Source organism: Prionailurus viverrinus, chromosome C1 (genome assembly GCF_022837055.1).
Source record: "Prionailurus viverrinus isolate Anna chromosome C1, UM_Priviv_1.0, whole genome shotgun sequence".
NCBI classification, from domain to species: domain Eukaryota; kingdom Metazoa; phylum Chordata; class Mammalia; order Carnivora; family Felidae; genus Prionailurus; species Prionailurus viverrinus.
In genome coordinates this window covers 11,057,089-11,067,841 of record NC_062568.1, presented here as the reverse complement: position 1 = coordinate 11,067,841, position 10,753 = coordinate 11,057,089, and positions in this window count along the sequence as shown.

Genomic DNA, 10,753 nt, shown 5'->3' with positions numbered 1-10,753 from the left:
GAACGGTATAGTATTTGCTAGACTGCACCTCTTATTTGACAGACATACAAAAATCAACTGGGCTCTGTAGGAAGGGGGTACCACTGGCAACAAGCCCTCCTCACTGAGACGAGGGAGGAGAAAGGGCATCGTGTTAAAGCTCAAGTGGGCCAATCAGCGGTCTCTGATTCCAAAGCAAGGTTTGAAACGTAGCAGCATCCAGTCTGCGGTCCCCTTTTAAATTAGATATCCAGGTGGCCCGTTCTCAGAAGTTTTTTAGAAGCTCTAAGTGCTCAGCATTGCAATATCCATACCGTTTCCTTAAAAAGTGTTTTCTTTCTTTGCCTTTGTCCCTACAAAGGCTCACATATTTCCATTAAATGGGACAAAAAAAAACAAAAAACAAAAAACAGTAGTATAAAACTGGAAGACCTTCACTTGACCTTGATCTGATGTGGCTTCAGTCAAGTCATTGGGCTTCAGGGTCTTGATTATATAAAAGGCAAGGGCAGAACTCAGGTGCCCCGGAACTAAGGTGCTGTGTTCGTCTGGCTCAGTCAACAAAGAAGGACGATGCCCTGTTTAAGATCTGTGGGCTGACGTTGTGGGGATTAGAAGAAAAGCGTCCTTCCCAGCTACCTTTGAGTTCCTTCTGTGCACTCGTACCCAACCGTGGTTTGTTTTTTTTTTTTCAGTGTCCAAGGTTATTTCTGGAATCACCATCAATTTAAGAAATGATAGTGGAGAAGCCTTCGGCTGCTTCTTTCCCTGATGGGAACCGTAGAATGTTATGCAGCTTTAATTATCAGTGAGATGTCATTGTTTTGGATGGAGACCAAGGGATAGCCTTTGGGGTATCCTTTTGGCATTCGCTGCGGGGACTGCAGGGGGATGCCATCCCTGACATTCCTTAGACAAGGTAGCAGTGCTGAGCTGAAGAGTCCATGGGCAGTGAGGTGAGGGGGTCTCCTCAGCAACCGCTGTTTTCACAGTGATCCTTGGTTGCGAACGCCATGTATGTGCATGCCTTGCTCTGCGAATCGAGCCCAAGATGCTATAATGGGTCCTTTTCATCTCTCTTTCTCCATGTGCTCAGTCTCTCGGGCAGAAGCCACCTGCTGTTCACTACAACTGCTCGGTATATAATGTGCACTGAGCATCTTGCCAACAGAGCCCTCATGGCTCAGGGAGGAAGGTTTCCCTTGGCCCTAATGATGGGGGAGCAAAAATTCACAGTGGGCCGGCTGGAGATACACACAGAGCCAAAAGTACCTGATACATCGTCCCCCCAATCTTTCCCCCGTAACTTTCCTTCTGGTACAAAACTCAGCAACATTTAACTGGTTTTGTGTTTAAGGGGGTGGGGGGGAGGATAATGAGTCTGTTGATACTAATTTGGAATTTTTTTTTTATTGATGACCCCAGAGATGGCCCTTGATTAGAAAATCATATTCGTAATAGAAATGACTCTTCACTTCTACCCCATATGGGAAGATTGGGGTAAAAATAGTCTGGTGGTATAATTTAGGTATTCTCCACTGATCCACGTGCGAGATCCATTAAACTCATTATGTGCCAGACACGGGTGGAAGGAACGTTTACAGACATTATTTTACTTAATTCTCACAATCGTGTCCCGTAGCCTCATTTATAGGTAAGAAAACTCAGGTGAGAAGTTAGTAAATGGCACAGCTGGGATTGGAAACTAGGACTTCTGATTCCAAGTTCAAGGTCCCCTTCCCAAGATACACATGCTGTCTAGGACAAATCACAATTCAGCTGGGGGATGCCCCACTTTAAGGAAATAATTTTTCCCAGCAACTAGAGAACAGACAGGAAGGGGTGGCCATGAGGCGCAGAGGCTGAAATCATGGATGAAACCCAAATAGGTCTGGGTGGCCTCGAGGTCAGTCTGGGTCCGGGGATGCATCACCCAGAATGACACACATCTGACCTCAGAAGTCGTGATACATTATCTAAATCTTTATATTTGGTTTTCTTGAAAGAGTTGTGCACAAGTATAAATAGCACATTACACAGTGAAACATCCTAAAATTTCTATGGACGCATCCTCCTGCCAAAGACCACAGTATCAGCTCTCCCACACGCACTCTCTTTGTGTGTGTTTCTCTCTGTGTGTATTTCTGTGTGTCTGACTTTCTCTTTTTACATCACCATGCCGACTTCCCCTCCTTTCCCACCCGGTGGTTCCACTCACGGACTCTTCTCCCAATTCATGACCCCCACTTCACGCAGAGCCCCAGGAAAAGTCTTGTGACTGCTATTAATCTCATAGAGAACAGACCCTGGAATTTTAGTGAATAAAATTCTCCATCTCATTATGGGGTTAATAAGCTCCTAGAGCATGTTCAGATCCTATGAAATATTAACGACACGCCACAGAAGTTACAGGCTGAGGATATCTTATGCTCAGAACATTAGGAGCCTTTGCCAATTCAACATCAATCGACCATTAAAAGAAAGCCTTTCTAAAAACACAAGGAAAATTCATGGAAAAATATTGGTGTCTAAATGTCTGATACAGGAAGCAAATCTGGGGGAGAACATTCATTGCAGCTTAAAGGAACATAGATTTAAAACTGAATGTATATGTAAGCTTCCTACCAGGAAATCAATGGTGTTATTGATTATACCGAACAAAACAGAAAATCGAATTGGAAGCCAAGTAATAACTGATAAACTTTACATGTAACGATAGCGGCTCTTTATGGTATCTGATGGACAGTAGGCAATATGAATGGCACTCACCTTCCAGCTCAGAACTTGGTGGAATCAAGTCTCTTTCTAGGAGCCCTGCTCTTTATAAAGCAAGGCCCCCCTGAAGCTGTCAAACCAAGAGAGAGATTTGAACACTACACCGAAGCTCTTCTGACAGAGGTTCTGATTTTATGTGTCCCTCAAACATCAATGTGGACTTAACTTTTACACCCCAGTGTCCTGCATTGACCTATTTATGTTAAAAATAGCAATCCTGCACTGAAGAAAGCACAGAAGTGTTTCTTCCTTTTCTTGTGAGGCTTTTCTTTTATTCTTTTCTAACTGTGCTAAGACACCTAATTGCTGCAATGTTGCCATTTTTTTAAAAACTTGTTTTCATGTTTATTTGTTTTTGAGAGAGAGACAGACAGACAGACAGAGACAGAGTATGAGCGGGGGAGGGGCAGAGAGCGAGGGAGACACAGAATCTGAAGCAGGCTCCAGGCTCTGAGCTGTCAGCACAGAGCCCAACATGGGGCTTGGACTCACTAACCCTGAGATCATGACCCAAGCCAAAGTCAAACACTTAACTGACTGAGCCACCCAGGTGCCCTGCAATTGTTTTAAGAAGGATACCTCATTGGCCAGAGTAGCACAAGACAGAACCTGGAACTTTCTGGTGAATTCAAAATTGCACAGTGTTCCAGTCTCAAACATCTCCTTGCCCAGACAAGCCTCCCATGGCCAGGTGTCGTACCTACTTACAAATTCCCTGAAATAGTCCCCCAAAGGACTTTCACAACCACGGTTTACCAGAGTCCTAGTAAAAGCCACAGGGACTCCCATTTACAAAGTTTCTCCGTCCGGTCAAAGTTCCCACTTTTAGATTCTGTAGGGATAGTTTGGAGACTTTTGTGACTATCAGACTATATATTTGGGAAGATCCGACATTGGCAGTATTAACGATATCTTTTTTTTTTTTAATGTAGATGTTGGAAAATTAGAGAGATTACAGAGAAAGTTTCGAGAGAGGAAGAAAATAAATCACAGGAGGTCAAGCAGATTGTGAAGTCAACAGCCTAATAGAGGCGTTCGCCACGGCCAAGGGCCTGGGCTCTGGGTTCCTAGTTCAGTCATGAAATTGTAAACTCCTAATGGCGGGAACTATAGTTCATGGGCTGAAGCCACAATAAGCCTGAATTCCCTTTACATTTGCTGCCTCTTCTCACAACTAGAGGCAGCCACGTGACGCAGCGCTATGCCGTGGAACATAAGCAGAAGTCCCATGGGCAGAATAAGAAGGTCTGGAAAATTTTTCTTTCTTCGTAAAAGGAAACACTGGAACTTGCATGTGCCTCCTGCCTTTGGCGCGGATGCAGGTTCTGTGCCTAGAAGATGCAGCAACCACCTAGAGACCAGGGGAGAAATGCCCAGACAGTGGCTGACATCCCAGCGTTCACGTCATTGAGCCATGCCGGCAGCTGCCCCCTTCCGGGTACTTTACTAGGTAATAATGAAAAGAAGCCCTTTTCATTAAAAGGAAAGGAACAACAACAGAAAACCTGTACCTACGTGTGGTGATGGGTGCTAACGAAATCTAATTAAAATAATCGTTTCACTATATATATATCTATAAATCCTTATGTTCTACACCTGAAATGCTAGCTGTCAGTTATATCTCAGTAAATTGTTTTCATTGAAACATATATTGAAAAAAGAAAAGAAAAGGAAAGGAAAGGAAAGGAAAAGAAAAGAAAAGAAAAGAAAAGAAAAGAAAAGAAAAGAAAAGAAAAGGTTCCCTAGCTATTTGAACCATTCCATGCTGGTTTTGTGTTACTCGAGCCAAGCTTACTCCTGGATGGATACGGTGCCCTGCATACTGCTTAGCAGAGACCCGTCTCAACAGCCAAGCAGAGTGAAAAGGCGAGACGACTCAATAGTACTTACGCCACTTCCTGCTACCCACATGCCTGTTGACTCCCTGAATTTCTAGACCCACGCACTCCCCTGCCTAAAGGGCACTCCCAAAAAGATTTCACGCAGCACCTCCAACTCCCCTTAAACCAAACCCAACCCCTCTTCCCCACCCCCCAAATCTGCTCCCCTGAGTTCTTAATTTCGATTAATGGCACCTCGTCCCTTAACTGTTGAAGTCAGGACACAGGTATCTTTTTCTAACTGTACTGTGTTGAGTTTCCAAGTCCTAATTAGAGACTCATCACTCTTCCAGAGTGTTTTCTTTCTAAATCTGGAGACTAGTCACATAATGAACTGAGAAACAACAACAACAACAACAACAACAACAGTCAGGGACTAGTGGTTCTCTCACATCACTCTGCCTCCTCCAGCTCCCATATCTTCTGATCCAAGGACAAAAGAGAGGAAAAGAAGGATCTGCACTCTGGCTGGCGCTCTGGCTCCTACTGGGACCGCCCCCCTCCTTGGCTCTGGTAAAGGGAGGGGTCTCCAGAGAGGAGAGGGCAGGGTGAAGCTTCCAGACCGTCACAAGTCAGGAAGATGGTAAGAAACCTTCTCTCAGGAAGGAGATGTGAGAACCAAGATATTAAATATATGTTGTGGTTTGGGGATGTTTTTTTGTTTTGTCTTGTTTGCTTTGTTTTGTTTTGTTTTGTTTGTTTTTGGTTTTTTTGTTTTTTGGTATTTTTCAAATGACACAGCTGAATTCTACCCACAGGACCATGAATATGGCCCCCTTTCTTCATTTCCCCAGTGATAGGTCTCTTTAGCTAGAAGCAGTAGAGACTCAACTCCAACTGGCTAAAACCAGTAAGGGAAATGTTTTGGTTCCCCTAAGCAGCCCACAAGGTGGGAGCAGAGCTGGTGTTTGGACTGATGGGAGTCTGGGACCACAATACCCGCCCACCTCATTCTCTCCCAGCAGTAAGGCTCCTTCACACACAGCCACCGGCTTCTCAGCTTGTCTCACGCCCTGCCTCCCATTCAAACAAATCCCGGGAAGAAGTCAGCGGGGGTTGTCTGGGGTCCTTGAGGCCGGGCTTTATGCACATAAAAGTCTGTTTGCAGCTACTTGGTTTCTAAGATAAATATTCAGGAGACTGAAGTAATGAAGGTTTTTTTTTTTTCCTTTAAGCTTTTAAGTTCAAACTACAAATCTTATTATTCTATCTATAAATCTAATAAATTTTTAAGGGGTACTTTACAATTTTGGCAATTAAGTTCCCTTAAACAGTCTAAACCGCATTTATGAATGTAATATATACGATTTTCTTTTTAAGTACTTCAAATGCTTACTAACAAGCAAAACTTTCCCAAGTACCTAAGCGGTTCTTATAAATCTAATAAATTAAGCTTTTAAATATCATGACCCTAAAGTTCTCTTAAATCTTTCAATGCTGTTTACAAACTTAGCCAACCTCTCTCAGGACTTTCAACTTTAAAGCTTTAGTCTGTAATCAACCACTTAATTAGTCATTTAAACTAGAATCACATGGCAAATTACAAGGTCATCTATGCCAGGATCTCTTAAACATTAAAAACACTTTACAAACATTACAATTTCACTAGCAGGCACATAGAGGTTGCCTTAAATTCAACACAAAAATGTTAAAAGTGTGGGTTTTGTTTAATTTGTCCTTTCTGTAGTTAATTCTAAAAACTTCCAAGGTTGGAAAACATTTACCCGATAAAGGGACAGTTTTATAATTCCCAGCAAATTGGAGCTACCTTCTCACTGGATGGTGTTTCTCATTATCCTGAGATATAGGCTCAGACGCGAGCTCAGAAGCTAGAGAAGCTGGCAGGACCATTTTGAGAATTTTGGAACCTTAGTTAAATCCGTGAATGACCACACAACCAGCGCCGTAACCCACGTCTTCAAACAGCCATCAGGGGGCGCTGTGCCTGTGACCCACAAATGGGGTTCTTTTGGATGAACTGAGTCTCCTGAGGAGAACTAAATGTTTACCCAATTCATTTATAAATTCCTTCACCTGTTTCACCAGATTTGGATTCAGGAATTTGCTAGTCTCTTACCTAGATTGCTACATCACTTGATTGGATTCAGCTAATCTAGAGTTCACTTAATTCTTGTCCCACCTGCCAGGGGCTCCGGCTGAGAAAGCCATGTGACAATGGGAAGCTAGAGACCTCCGGCTAGTTTGGTCATATGCCCACCCACTGGGCCGGTGCAGCCAAATGTCTGGTCTCGTGCCTTACATTCATGGGTGCGCAGAGAGGGTAGGGGAAAGGAGGAAAGCAATGATGTCACTGCTGAGACACCCGTGAACAGCCACCCGCATGGCTCTTTCTTCAGCCACCTTCTCCCAATCCTTCTTCCCCTCTGCAGTCAGTGTGGCTTTTCTCCGATGTGAATCTGCTGTGCCTCTTTAAAAATCCTTCCCTGGACCTTCACCTTCACTTGTTGATCATGACCGAGATCCATCAGTGGCCTTTCTGGACGTGGCCACCAGGCCCCTTTTTATCCTCATTTCCTGACACCTTTCCTGTCATTTCTTACCCTTTGATCCTTCTAACAGATATAATTTATTGTCCCCTCTGTAGAGTACTGATTTACAGTGCTCTAAATATGCGATGACCTTATACACCTTTCTTCTTTGTATATGCCGGTCCCTCCACCTACAGAAACTCACCTTCTCCTGCTTCATTTGCTTCCTGAACTCCTGTTCCCACTTCAGGAAGCCATTCCCCAATACCTCCCTGCCTTAGTGGCACCTCTTCTGGGGCCCGATGGCATCTCGGTGCTTTATCACAGGACCCATCACGACATTTGGCAATTACTTGTCAGCGTACCCACTTGCTAATTAGGTCATCAGTTTCTTGAAGGCAGGTTTATGTCTTATTTTTCTTTATATCCCTAGCACCTTCCCCAACACCTGGCATGTAGGTGATCTCAGTGGAGACCTCCATTACGAAGCCTCTGGAACTAATACAACTGTGAAATGTGAGAATAATGAATATATATTATAGTGCACAATGAAAACTCATGACTCAGAGAGAGAGAGAGAGAGAGAGAGAGAGAGAGATTTTGGAATCTTGGTCAAATCAATGAATGAGCACACAACTGGCAGAAATCTTAAAATCCTTAAAGGCACAGGCAAATGTGGGGACATGCAATATTTGAGGTCTTATAAATCCCTTCTAAATAATAATAAGTATTTAAATAGCTCTTACTATATGCCAGGCATTATTCACCATATATTAGTTACTTTACTCCTTACCCAAGTCCTATGAGATAGGATTACTACTTTCCTCCTTTTAAAGAGGAGGAATCTAAGGTACAGAGAGGTTATATAACTTATGCATGCCTCTAAATGTATTCAGTTTACCTGTTTGAGCACCCGGGCTCGATGAGATGGAACCATGTAACAACAAGAAATGAAGATGAAAAGATATAAAGAATGGTGGAAACTCCAGGAAAAGAAGATGCTTCCGGGGGCTAAGACTTGTGCATGAGGCTGTTAATATCATTTGCGGTCTGTGGTCTTCTCTGAATGAACACATTCAGTTTGGTTAGAGGACCCACCTAGCTACTCATGGATGAGGTCCAGATCTTAATATTTGATCAGATTCATTCACAACAGCCTATTTTGGGTAACTGTTCTCTACTGGGTTTGCCAAAAAACATTATTAGCAACCCCAACCCTTCTCACCTGGACAAGAGGATTTATAGTGAATATACTGAGTTAACTAGTTCAAACAAGAATGCCACTACATCAGCAAAGATCAGCCTCCAATCGGGTGCCCTTGCCTGACTATCAGGATCTCTCCAAACACTCATCTTGTCATGCCATTGCTGCACTGTCACTAACAGTCTTATCTCTCCACCAAGATCAAGCCAAGATGGAATGTCAGAGAGTGAACGGATCCATGTTTCTGACTCTAAGAACTCCCATCTGTTTCTTTGTTTGAGTCGGTTTTATTTTCTGCAGAACTGAAAGGTTGTCACTCCGACTGATCATTCTTTCAGTGGTCAGTCCAAGCTTGTGACACAATTGTTAGCAAGTGAGGCAGGAACAGTGAAGTTGCTCTTGGCTGGACTTCTGGCAGCAAGGACTCTCTGGGATGGGTTTCTGCACTTGTGATATCAGTTGGCACCATGAACTGACATGTGAGGCAGTGAATTAAGATCATAGAAAATGAAGAGAGACCTCGAGAACAATGTCTTCCTGTTTTAATCATGTACTGGCACATATCCCTATCATCTCTTTAGTTTGAGAAACAAGGCCATTGCCCTGGTTACAAATGCAGGGTGGATATGCCTCCATGGGCTGTTAGGATGATGAATGTCGTGTGTGCATTTATGTGTGTGTGTGTGTGTGTGTGTGTGTGTGTGTGTAAAAGAGGCTGGGTAGATTTTTTAATTAATAAATGCTTTAAACTGGTAACTGTGCTATTCTATTTATAACTCTATCGATTCCCTTACATATATTAGCTGTGGGTCCATTTTGAGAGTATGTTGCTTATAAAACTTCTGGGACAAATATCCCCTCTTGTCTCTCAGTTACTTCATCTGTGAAATAAAGGATTTGAGACAAATCATCTCCATGGTCTCCTCTAGCGTTACAGTTCTAGAATTTGAGATGATCAATAATTACTTGTTGATGTGTTATAAATGCCTTCATTTGCATACATTTGACATCCAGGGACTAAATCACACTCTCTAGGGGAAGAAAGAAAGGATGTATCATACTCTTAGCAGTTATTTGTTTTCTGACCTCTTTTCCTGGCAAGGATGTAAACAACAAATGAATGGGTAGTAAAGGTTGCTGATCAAGCATAAGGAAAAGGTAACTCTTCTGTTAAAAGGAGACTAGGGGCACGTGGGTGACTCAGTCAGTTGAACATTTGACTCTTGATATCCAATCAGGTCATGATCCAAGGGTCATGGGATAGAGATGCACATCAGGCTCCACGCTGAGTATACAGCCTGCTTAAGATTTTCTCTCTCTCTCCCTCTGCCCCTCTCCCCAGCTTGTGTTCTCTCTGTGTGTGTGTGTGTGTGTGTGTGTGTGTGTGTAAAATATGAAAAAAGGAAACTAAGCTCATGGATAAGGGGGCTCACTCCTTTTTCCAATCTGTACATGTTCATTCACCTGGAGATTATAACATGTTCATTGGACAGTGCATGACTAGATCTCTCCCCAAGCTTTCCCTGGAATGGGCCAATATCTTTCTAGAATTCAATCCTCTCCTTTATTTTCCTGGTTAATTAAAATTCAAAGTTAACCCTCTGTTTACTGGAGATCTTTAGCAAAACCTATAATGGCTTACACAATGGTTCCATAATATGGTAGCCTCTTTGCTGCTCAGTGTTATGTGATTACTTTGTCTTATTAGTGTGAAGTGTCTCTGATTTTCAAGGAGTCTGGTTCCAGGGACAGAAACTAAGAGCATGAGCATTCTTCTAGAGCACGAGCCACTGCCTTCATTAGTTTGGCTGCCCTCTCTGCTCTGGACTTCTGCTTTATACACTTCTCACAGCTCTGACACCTCTATTCAATACGTCTTGTCATTCTTGGCTAATAAAATTGGTCTCATGCCAAGTGAACCATTCTCTTAAACCCTGGGAGTCCCATCTCATCATGTCTTCCTTTTATCACTGAATAAAGTGCAGGGCTACTTGACCAGCTCTGAGTGTGTTCTTTGTTCTGTCCTCCAAATACAAACCTCTTCCAACATAAGACTGGGCCAGTGTTCTCAACTATAATTTTGTGTCTTCTCACTTCCCTATAGTTAAGGAAGTTTCTAAAAAGAGAATTTTTGAGATGTGTGGCTCCTTATTCCCTCTGAACATATTCAATCACTATGAAAAGAATTTTTACTCTTTATAAGCCCATCAATTTGCTTAAGAACCTCATCTTCCACTGGGACACCCTGCTTCTTATTAGGAGTATTTCATTCGGCGTTATACACCAGATGTTCAGCATCTCACTCTGCTTCCCCCATTACCCCAGGAGCCAGGAAATCTGGGTTGTTAAGTCCCTTTTGCCATATTGCCCACTGGATTTTTTAAAATTAGATGTATTTATGTATGTCTATATACATATATAGATAT